Here is a 12,760-nt window from a genome sequence, read left to right as displayed (position 1 = left end):
TAATAAAACGTATATTCAATAATGTATTATGTGTACAATAATGTAAGCTTTCGAAAAGATAATTAGTACTCAGTATAGTAAACATAATTTTCAGCAATGTTTCAGCATATGGCAAGTAGAAGTGATGTGTACGAGTAAACGAAATGAGAGCATTATGAATGATAGAATTATAAAATATGCAAAAATGTGACTTATAACAGACTTATAACAATTAGTGACTTATAACAGAAGATACCAGAAGCAAAGCATAAAAAAGCGAGAAATAGTGCAAATGATAAATAAATACATACACAGAAGTAATAAACCAAAGCTTAATGCGCGCAGGGCATACGTAAAACAATTGCAGAAGCAATAAACCATAGTGACCCTGTGATTTAAGCTTCCACTTAGTATGAAGACAGTAGTATATTAAACACAATTTTCTTACCATCAGTGATCTTAAGTATATATATATATATATTTCTGTGACGTGAGGATTTCCAGTTTTATTTAAAGACTATACAAATAATATTATTTTCTATAAACGTGACATGTTTAAATTTTGTATTATCCTAATGCATCTGTTATGGATTTGATTTAAATTATGCTACCACCTCATGCAAGGCTTTTGAAAAAGGTAGCTACTGCCTTTTTTGCTCTTAAATATTGATCCTAGGTATGTACTCCCAATTACAAAGTTTCTCAAATATGATAGAGCATTTTATGAATAGAGTTTTTATACTAAAAGTATAACAGTTTTATAGATAGAAAACAGAAAGTTTTATGTTGAGAAAAATTCCAGTTAGTAAAATGTTACTTTTGCTTGATTAAATTAAATACGAAAAGTTTCATACATTTGCGTATAAAATTTGCAGAAGTATCAGAGCGAATATTTATTGATGTGATAAGCGATTTCGATTACATTTACGGAGAAATTGTAAACTAAAATTTGCTTATTTTCGGCAGTTATTGGTTAAAGTTACATGATTTCATCATTATTAATACTAAAATATTGTTAACTTTGTAGCTATATATATGAAATTAATTAACAGTATTTTAGTGATGTGTGTACGCAAGGTTGTGAAACGTCTTTTACTTAACTGATTAAAGTATTAAGAAAATATTATTCAAAGGACATTTTACTCTACAGAGATTCTATAAAAATTTAACTTTTCTGCTTCTAATGCTGAAAGGGCATTTTAAAAATTCCAAATTATTTTGCAATCGGCAACAGATGTCTAGGAGATATATTTAAGGAAATAAAACTTATAATCACCTTTCTTTCAAGAAAGTATCTTCATAATCTGTTAAGTGTGTATTCAAAATGAAGTGCATATATAAACGGTATTAACGACATATTCTCAACAAAGAACGACCTTAGCTTTTAAAGAAAAAAGTTACGACAAATTATAAGAATATTTTCTAGATGTGACATTTATGTTGATCTAAAGCTCTGAAGCATAAAAAAGCTCATTTTTATTTGTATTTGAAGGCATATTTTTATCACTTTTCCAGTTAATAAACTCACATTGCCGGACATTTTTTCTGCGGCACCCAGATAATTTCTTCTGCAGTTTGCAGTAATTTGCGGTAGTAACCACTGTTTTAATATGGAACTGAATGTACTATAGGGCATTTTTTAATTTTATTTTTACAGCGATAGATTTACATACTTTCTGACAGTATATTAAGTACCATTCTTGATGCACTAAAAACACTCGCCCCAGAATGAATGGAAAATATCTGTCTATTAGTGAAGCTGGAAAAGGAATGAAGCTGAAAAAGGAGTTTTCTCTTGCTACTTAGTAGCACTTTCTCCTTTGCAAATGTAACATAAGTAGCACATGCGAAATTAAAAGCGAACTTAGCAGATGTTATTGCACAGGCTTTAATTGCTGCGACGTATTATATTATTTGCTGCTATGGTAACCAAACTATCTCTTTGATTGGCCGACAATTCTTAAAAATAAAACAATAATAGTGCTTCAAACCATACTGCTGAAAAGACTTTGACAGTGAACACCCTCAGGACAAGATACACCAAGCAAGTAAATATCACATTGAAATGCAAACCAATATTCGCGATTTCCTATGCTTTCGTGACAACACGCCTCTAAACACAGGAAATTCTGCCTGCAAATATATCGCAAAGAGGAAGTTATTTTTTTCCTTTGGTTTTATCTGGCATAAATTCAATACTAATGCTTTCGAAACGTTGAGAATTTCATTTCTTCGCTCACTGCGCAACAAAAGGAATGAAAAATGGTAAACGATTTTCTGACAGTTTCGCTCCCAAAATCCATTTTGCTTCGCATTTTTATTTAACGTATTTTCGAGGTTTCTGTTATTGTTAGTGGAAGTTTCAAGACTTTTATTTATAGCGACTAAATCGCCGTAAAAAGCAGATTTCGAACTTTAAATCGAGAAATCCTGTTTTCCTTTAAAATACTGTTAATCGGATCTTTCATTGAAAGGTAAAATTGAATTATATGGAAAATAAATATATTGGTTTTACAATCGGCATTCATTAATACTGTCTGCAGTTGGAATCCTGTTTCGCAAAATATTAGAATTTAACAAGATTTAAAGGTTTACTTTAATTATTACTATAATAACTTTTTAAAATTATAATTTCAAGTGTTCAGATTATGACTTAAAGTCTTTTCGCTTCTGATCTTTACTTTTCCCATCTACTAAATTGTGTCTTTTTTAATATCTCAATTTTATGATGCATTTTATTTTAAAGGTTTCTTTAATGTCAGCACAAATATAAACTCGAAGAGAAAGCTGTTCACGATCGTCTGTTTAATTTAATTTAATTTATCCATTCTAATCATGGCTACCTTCGATTACTAGGTGCAAGTTTTGAACGCATGTGGGTTTTTTGCTTCCTCTGAAACTGAGCATTTGAATGTAGTAACAGAAATTAACGCAGGCAAATGATTTTCCATTAGAAAAAAAGGCAAATTATAAAATAAAATTCTACATTAAAAAGCATAAAACACGAGAAGTCATCACGCAAGGGAAGTAAGGGAAAAAAAGACAAATACTCAGAAAGTACAGGTAGCTCTAGCAAAATGGAGAAAAAAATTACACTTAAATGTAACAAATTAGAAAAAGCAGCTATTAAAAAAAAGATAGTTTCGTATCCTCCCCCTGTTTTTTCAGCATTAGAGAGGGAAATTATCCAGCAGATCAATACAAGTTCATCCTAACTATATTAAAAAAATTAAGTTAATTTTTATTACTCTCTTTATCTAGTTCTTAATTGACGCTTTTGTATTCTGAGTGTTATCTCTGTTTGAAAGGGCTAATGGTTTTTCGTTTGTTCTTTGCTAGGTAAAAATATGCATGTAATCGATACTGAATACATTCGACTTTTATCCATATTTTTGACACTGGGAACATTAGAGGTAACTCGGAGTTTTCTAACACATATGATATGTTATGTGCTTTGAGAGACTGTTGCCAGTCCAAACAGTACAAAATCTGCAATTATAACAATAAATTACTTAACAGTTTGAAAAAGTAAGCTGTTAAACGTAAAAGCTTAAAGTAAGCTTAAAACATACTTTTCAGTAATAGTTTAATGGTTTTTATACATAAACATCAGCAACAGGAAATTCGCTACTCGAATTGCGGCTTACATGCAGTGCTTTCATAAATGTTTGTACCATTATTAAAGCATATAATGTTGTTTAAGATATAATTCTAACGTCATATATGTCGTTAATCAAATTGATCGATCTGGCTCACTTTAGATTTAGAAGCGAAAGCTCTGCTTTCTAATTCCTAAATAAACGTATAGTCACTGATTATGTAGAAAAAGTAAACAAACTGAAGGAAGAACATATTTTGTATTTTGTAACACCTCCTACTTATATAAATGAAAAAGCAATCACTTGCAGAAGAAAGTAAATATCAGATAGTTCAAGGGATTAGGATATCGGTAAATAGTTCACAATGACATTGAAATTATTATTGGATCAGAGGATATGATTAGAGGACACTGCGACTTGTCAGAATTTCACAATCAGTCTGCTGAGAATTTGATCAAAATTTCAGTTTTATGGCTTTCATATTAAGATGTCGTTCTTGCAGCCATAATTATGGTATTTTGAACTAGAACAATTGAACTAATTAACTGCACTTGCTTTTTGTTTGTAGCTAGCAATAAAATTTTTTTTCCAGTAATACTTCGCGTTAATTTGAGCTTTTGGTTTTTTTGCATTTTCCGTTTCTAAAGAAGGAACACTAAGTTTATCACCCAAGCGAGAAAGTATTTAAATAAAAAAATTCGACATTAGCAGCAAGAAGGAAAATGTTAGAGTTAATTTCATATTGACAATGCTAAAACTTATATTCGAAAAAGGAAAATTTATACTCATCCACTTCGCCCCATTTTTAATCGGAAAATCCTACGTTCCAGTTTTCTGCTACCAAAAGTATTCAACCAAATATTTCTTATTGAAAAATTAGATTTCCTTGAAAGCATTTTCAGTTTTAGTTAAGGATCTAAATTCTAATTTATATTTACCCTGATCCTTTAAAGAATCTGATTTTCAGCTGTTTCTCGTTCACTTATCTATCAAAAACAGATCGCATTTACCATTGTGCTTTCTATCACTCTGCGAAACTATCTCAAAGTTTTATGTGCGTCTTGCCGTATGTTAACGAGTCTCAGTATCCTCCTCATGGCTGGAAAAGATTGCGGGCTCAGAACTTCAATACGCATTCTGCAATTTTATTCAAGTTTTCAAGCAATTTCTTTTGTTGCTGATTTGAGATTTCTTACGAGCCACTACTCATCTTAGGGTTTGTATCGACATTCGACTATTCAATAAGTATACCTGCTGCACGAAATTACTATAGGTCCTGCCAGCTGTTTGATTCTTAGAAGCTTATTTAGTTTCAGATGTAATTAATATGGATTTGTTGAACTTCTTGTAATTAAAGGCGAAAGATAAGTAACCTCCTTGAGATTAGTGCTAGTTCATTCATATAGTAAGTTATAAGGAAGAGAATGCTTTCTGCAGATATGTTAAATAAGATTGTCAGGACTTGTGTTTCTCTTTATTTGCGTTGGAAGCATGAATGATCTTGAATAGGAACAGGGAGCTTACTCAAGCTATGTTCAAGAAGGTGTGAAGTAGACAACATAAGCAGGAAAGGTATACGAAATCCTTTATTTTCAATACTTTACAGGTATTTCCGAACTTCGGAATACAAAGACCAACCACTTGTGGTCTGAACTTAAGAATATAAAAACTACTAACTAAAAGCTAACTTTGAATTAGTATACAAATGCCTAGCACTAAGACTGGCTTTTATTTAAAAAAGGTACGTATGTAGTACGCCAAGCTGCTAAAACTACGATACGTCTGCAATTATCAAGAGGGCTAAACCTCTGGCCTTAAAGGCAACCAGCAACCGAGTGAAAACTCATAAAACTACAGTAGCAAGCGGCTTGCTTCCTAAAACTCCTTCTCTCTCTCTCTTGGCAAAAAGCCACAACTTAAGTACTTGGGCGTTAGCAAGACAATTTGCATAAACAAGTTAAAACATTTAATTCTGGCCGGAAGTAGAAAATAAGAAGTGATAGTACAGTTTTAAAATAAAATAAACGTTAGTAAAACTTGGGATCCTTACATACTTGTGTGGTATATTTTATTAGTTACTGCCAAGCACAACTGTTAATGTTTATTTGATTATCAACCTTAATACAAATACAAATAAATAGTAAATCTGCTTTGACATTTGATAGTATATGGTCTTCAAAGAAAGTAAATACTCTTTAAACTAATCGGTCAAATTTTATTGTTCTATCAAATATTACTTAAGTTATACTATCAAATCGTAGTTTTGACTTAAAATTGCAAAAGTTAGGTCAGCTTCAAGTTGCAAAAGTTAGAGCACCTGGGTACCAAATTTCCTAGTGCAGTGACAGCGCAGTAGATTCATTCAGTAGATTCTGGAATCATGTATCACTTGAAGCTCAGATTTCATGAAACAAAGAAGAATAATCAAGAAAGAAATAGTAGGTGATAAAATCCAGTATACTTTTAGAGTGCAAAGATTGCTTATTTCAGTAAAAATCGTCCTTTTGTATCAATGGTATTTATCAGGATTATTCAGTGATAAACTGTGTTATCAAAGCTGTTTCCATTCAAATACGATCTATTTTACTAATAATGTGAACATTTATAGCATTTACTTTATAAAATGCTTTCTTTACAGTCCTTTCATTATTATCTGTTTGGACTCTAATTAATGTATTGATTATACATGCGGTAAAAACAGCTAAATCTAATAACGATGATAATTTATATTTCTACGCTAAATATATCTATGAAGAGTTAATTAATAAAATTCTGAATAGTAATTCTGATCTTCCTCGGAGACTGAACTCATAATCGCATGCAGAAAGTTTCCGTGTTTATTATTCTTTCATCAACTAGTTACGTTACTAGCAATTACACGCTTCTAACACGCCCCGTAAATTACTTCTGGAGCGGAATGTATTCCGGCGTATCTATAATCTTCCCATACGCATTATTCTGTTTCTCGAAGATCAATATTTTCCCGAGAGGTCATTGAAACATTGTAGAGTTGTGTTATTGAATCCTCAAAGTTTCAGCCGGAAGTGCGCAACAGAATGGAGATTTCCCACCCCACCCCACCCCGTCTGGTAGTAAATTGCGCCAACTAAAGTTTCATGTCTATTTATCGTTAGAGAATCCTGTCTCCGAACTACATTACTTCTGTAAAACAGTACGAGCGAAGAATTTATGCAGACGGAGAGGGAACCAAACTGTCGTGAAAAGTTAAGGAGAAAAAGGAAGCATCTAAAAATATTTGTATGCAGTATTTTAAAGTCACTTCGTGATAAGAAAGTATTTCGCGAATATTGAGTAATATAGAAAGCGGAGAATAATAGTAAGTGATACATTTTAACAGGGTATTATTAGAGACCTTAGAAACGTAACCCACAAGTGTGTATATGCCAGAATATCAGCACTGTTACATCAAGTTGGGGCGAAACAGAAACAAGGTTTAACTTCATGGAGATTAAGACTACCATAATCTCTCATGAAAAATTATTTCTTGTTCATTCGTCTCAAACATTCTGCAATCCCAAAGCAATGGAAGTAACTTCATAATAGCTGAATATTCACACATAGAACGAACCTATACACGTCTATACATAAGTTGATATAAATGACTGCAAATCTGCGTTATGGTAATATTAGGAGCAAATAAGATCACAAAGAATTTGATTTGGAATTTTGTGACACTGTTAATAGAAATAACTTCTCTTTTCAGAAGCTTAAACAAGTGCATCTTCTATATATATTATCTTGAGTGCTTCAAGTAATGTATAAATCCATTTAAAATGGTGTCTCAACTATGTAGATTGGATCCAGAGAAAAAACTTTTAGCACATTTATAAGCACACTGACATTTTCTTTGGATTCCTCTGTAGTCATATATCATTAGGAAGAGTGATTGAAACTTGTTACGTGACATGTATCATCATTCAGTACTTATGCTTGTCAAATTGTCGTCTTAACCACTCGGATTTCTTTACGTAGCTTCATGGACATCTGCCTTTTCTGTGGGATGTGATAGTTAATGTTTTTCAAAATGAAATACTTGATATTTATGCGTTGTCTTACATTGCTGTAATCAGTGCACGTTACATCTTAATGAATGGTAATATATTTTTCTCAAAAGTTGAGAGTAATTACTTCTTAAATGAAAAGATTGTATACTCAGGAACGACACCCTGGGCGTCCACAGAAAAATTTCCCAGGGTTGGAGTGGAATGTTGTAGACAAATAATTGCATCAACAAATTTTCATTTAATTACTTAATTTGAAGGGTTCACAAGTAGATTTTAGATTACAGTTTAGTATCAATACAAAGATACACACGCGCGCACATACATATATTATACATGCATTACTATCAAAACATCTTTTAATAGTAACGAGAAGGGTAAGTTCTCCATCTGAGCTTCTTCCTTCTTCGACATCTCCATACATCTTGACCTTACAGACTCCAGCGCCCACCAGCGGCCGAGCGGTAAAGACGCTGAACACTGGTAGTTCGGTCCGAGGTTCGAATCCCGCGAACGGGCTGGCTGCATGGGCGTTTTCGTGGTTTTCCCCATGTGTAACGTGTATACGAGCCAGTTTCCCTTAGAAAGTCCTCCACGAAAGGCATCCCTCCCCTCAGGCAGATAGACCTAGCGTGCTTTGCCATAATTAAATACACCATCAATACACCATCCAGACTCCAGCCTACTATAGCATGCAGGTTAATTCTGTCTATTATCTATAACACTCCCTTTCTGCTTTCAAAGATCAGTATAAGCTAGTTTTTTTTGCATGGTATTTAGTGTATATGCTGGATTATGTGACTGATATCATAAATTTTGGCACACTATTATATGACAAAGGAGGAAGTAGGCATTAACAGGCATTAATTTTAAGCAAGCCACCCACTTACAAAAATACATTACTGATACGTTTAGCTTCGTTTTATGTATATTATATCCCCTTCGTTTTATATATATTACGGCACAAGAAAAGTAGTTTTATTACCTTGCAAGAAATCGGATGACTTTTTTGTCACAGTTCGAGAACTCTTGTTTCAAGGTTATATTTAACATTTGAAGGTAAAAACGTTATTTTAAAAACTAAAGGGCAAAGACTATGAGAATAATTATAATTACATTCAATACATCTGTAAAAAATTTCAATTTATTCTTTATTATAGCCTACGCTGTTTGAAGAAACACCATCACATATTTTTGAAGCCTGGGAAAGAGGAATGTTAAAATACTTAAATCATCATTTGTTTTACCATCGGCTTTCACAATGAGAGAAAATAAAAGATTCCTAACGTTTTTAACATGCGTAAATAATCTGAGAAATGCTTTAACATAAAAGGCATTGAAACTGTTAGGATATTAAAGTAAATAATTAACCATGCTTTCTGCATTATCCTGCTTTTTTCTATCAGCAAATTACAGCTACAGTTACAAGTCACTGGAATCCAAATCTAAGTTTTACTCCTCACCAGAAAGACTTCGTGAACAATAAAGACGAAAATAGGAACTCTCTTAGACCTATGTTTTATGATGCCAAGAGTCTCCAGTGGGTATTCTAATGCTTTCATCTTCAAGATTATATCCTGCCCCATTATCACGACCATGAATTAATAAAAATCCCATCTACACCCCGAATTTCCCTCTGGAACGATTTCTCTTTTGTATATTAAGTAAAGCAGATAATGAACAATTAAACATGATACCCTTGTCTATTAGCTTGACATGTTATTTATGATAGGGTTCTTTTTCCTCCCTGTGATGGTGGATATTTTCATTACGCAGCGTCGCAAACTCGGCGCAAAAGCGTGGAAATGAATATGTTATCTTGCTATCGAGCATTGTTCCTAGGAAATGATTAATTCTACATATATTTCTATCTGCTTTAAGCAGTGGATTATAAAGCAGTTTCTAATTACTTTCATAACCTTCTATTTTTATACGAGAAAAACAATCTTTTTAATAAACAGCAACTACATATAAGAGGCAACTATATCAGTTGCAGTGCTTCCTTTTTACATAGGACTATTAGAGATGCTATTTATAAGTGGTTGTATTTTATTTCGACCGTAATGTATAATTACTACCATGCATCAAAGTAAGAAAAGTAACCTTTAAAATTTAGTCCCTATAAATTTGATCATTATCAGAAACCTCTCAAAAACTTTCTACCCACGAGTGATAAACACAGACTGAGAAAAAAAACCTTTCTTCTAATTTATCTGCAAATGGAATGGGAAATTTCTTTTACCGTGAAGCAAGATTCAAAACTGCTGACCCTAAAGTATATTGGCGATAATGATTTCATAACTGCTATACATTCGAATGTGGTTAATTACGCAGAACGCTTTCTTACTCTCGTTAAAAATGCATACAATTTACCAGTAATTTATTTATCAAAATCTAACAGATTTCTTGTTACCATTAAAAATGGTGCTTTCATTGTGGCAAATTTTTATTAACTTTTCTTACAAAGCCACGCAAATTTGAATATCTGACTTTGAATTTAAACGTAGTAAGTCTACAATCTCACATACAACACACACTCTCACACATACACACACATGCATTAAATATGTGTACAGCAGAAATTTTATTAACATATTAGAGCAGATAATTATACCACTGTATTTTGACATTTGTAAGAATGACATCAACCAAGGAAACAGCAACAGCTGGAAGTTTCCCTAATAATACCGGTAGAATGATAGCATCTGCTGATAACAAAAAAAAATGAAGCGAGGGTTTAGGGGTTGTATACATATATTCACTAAATTTCATAACAGATCAACTGATGTTGCATAAACGATAATAATACCGAATATAATCGTAAAGTACAGGAAGAAGCATTAAAGGCCTCGATTTTAATTAAATACTACTAAGCTAGAATTTAATGAATATTTAATATGAGTGCAGTAAGATATGCCTACAATTTTTAGTACTTCTCATTAGTTTAAAAATTAGTCATTGTTTACGTTGTGTAAAATTTCTCCGTGACTGATAAATACTGATACTCTACATACTGATAAAATATTAATACCTTGTTTACCTCAAATATTCTTGAAGTAATTTAAGCAATTACATAGAAGGTTAAGAACTAAAGATTAATTAACTTAATTTCTTTCCTCTGAAAGGTTATTTGCATAATGAATCATAATTAAGCAATACTTACACGGATGAAGAAAAATATAATCCTAAAATATTCCATTACGCTTTCTGAAAAGTTTCGTCTTTCTGAGAACAATCAGCCATCACAGCGAAAGCAGATGTGATCTTCATGCAGAGGCGCAATTTGTCGGAAGTGTTTCTTATCTCCGATGTAATAAAATGTTTGTATGTATGACTGTAGCACGAACGGAAAGAAAAGACTGTTCTGGCTTTTAAGATGAGTCGCAATGATAAATCCCATTCATTTCCAAACTTTTCGAGCTTAATTAGTAGCTTAAATTGCTAGTCAACTTTATAAATAGATTCGTCAAAGCATTCCCTCTAAATCCTTTAATACAAAAATACATAATGCGTAGATTTTAATTTAAGTAAGTCATGTTTGCAACTGTTTTCATCTGTGTTGTTACCAAAGGGTAGAATAACAAACTTTCTTAAGTTTTATTTTTCTCTCTTTTTCTGATTTTACAGAGAAATCTAACCGCAGTCCACAAGTGTTTTTTTTAAATTTTACTGCCAGTGACAGATTTGTTGTTCTGTAGAAATATTTAAAAATTGTGACATTTAACAGAAAGGGGTTAAAACTGTTACAATGTATGCTATTTTCTTTAAGGAATTCTCGAGACGATCTCACATATACTTCTTTTCTTCTTGCCATATATATAATTACCCGCTATTTTTCTAATCAGTGACATGTTAATAGCTTCACTATGAAAGATGCTCCCACGCTTCTTAAACTATATTGCTCTGCTTTCTCCCCTCACATTCTTGGCACTAAATATTTATTTCAACCTAACAAAATGTTAAAATCATTTATTTTCAATGAACTGTGGGTCTGTGAATTCTTTTGGCGTAAAATTCAGACTTTTCTTTTTCTACAGTAAATACTGGACATTAAGGAGAAATATACCTTCTTTCATAATTTTCTTGCATACATTTCGACGGAACTTTTTTATGGACTTAAATTTCATTTAGAAATTTCTTGGGCTGCAAATATAAGGAAGTTATTCGTTTTTTAAAATTAGGAATGATTAGTAGCTAATGAGCTAAAGATAATAACAAATATGGCTATAATAATAACTATGACGAAATTAAGGCTTTAATTTTTTTTAATCTGTTCAAAACTCTATTAATGCTAATTTCCTTTCAGCTGTGTACATATAATTTAGCTTAATTTTTGTAAAACAAGGTAGAAACTCGAGAAGAATACGAAAGCAGTGTAAATTTGGCCATTTTGTTGTACCGATAGTAGAAATGAATTTACATTATCAGAAGCCGTATACTATTCAGAAGCCACAGCTCAACTCAATGCAATATTCTGTTTCATACTGTTAGGCAACAAAACGTTTACATAGCATATATATTTCGTAATGAAATCTGAGATTCAGTTAACGTCTTGAAATCAAATTCTGATATATTAACATTGCTAAGGAGATTAAAAAATGACCACTGTAGAGATAATACTTTATGCAGAAACAAAGATTACGAAGTCTCAAAATATATATAGTTTCCAGCTAGCTACATCTATATAACAACCTTTTTTTTCATTTAGTTTAACGTTAATTAATCATTCTCTCTTCAAAGTCATAGAATGGTTATATATTATGTTATTAGTTTAGTGTTTCTAGGTAGTTTGTTATGAGCTTAGATTAAAAATATTTGAACATTTTCTTATTTATTGAGATTTATGTAAGTGATTAAAAAGAGGATATTGAACATCATTTCTTATTCATGCTATGTAGGTTATGCTTATATCTGGAAATATTATGCCACTTAACTCTATGTATAATTTATTATCACAACTCATATAAGGCGTATTAAAGGGTCAAAGAGCCAGCAGAGACAAAAATATTAAGATTAAAAACTGCTAAGATAAATAACTGTTGCAGGTTTCTCCCATTTTGAAGTAATCATAAAGTTTTAGTGCAAAACCTCGAAAAAAATTGCATATACTTTCTGTCAGACATCGATCTGCAATCTAAATAAGATTACATGCTCTCAATG

At 31.9% G+C, this 12,760-nt stretch overlaps 1 protein-coding gene across 3 annotated transcripts in view; it reads right to left on the bottom strand.

Annotated features, from left to right (window-relative positions):
• Positions 1 to 12,760, bottom strand: part of LOC118184684 (synaptotagmin-1-like) — a 201,710-nt gene that overhangs the window by 147,434 nt on the left and 41,516 nt on the right. Inside the window, exon 1 of one of the 3 annotated variants that reach the window (XM_035354394.2) lies at positions 10,764 to 10,899. The exons of the other annotated variants lie outside the window; for them this stretch is intronic. The gene's annotated coding sequence lies outside the window, so the exon portion shown is untranslated. Of the gene's footprint in view, positions 1 to 10,763; positions 10,900 to 12,760 lie in introns of those variants that run through there. 3 annotated transcript variants of the gene reach the window in all.

Source organism: Stegodyphus dumicola, chromosome X2 (genome assembly GCF_044657685.1).
Source record: "Stegodyphus dumicola isolate Sdum_Otavi_A_Nest chromosome X2, ASM4465768v1".
Classification (NCBI taxonomy): domain Eukaryota; kingdom Metazoa; phylum Arthropoda; class Arachnida; order Araneae; family Eresidae; genus Stegodyphus; species Stegodyphus dumicola.
This window is presented reverse-complemented; position numbering and strand designations above follow the sequence as displayed.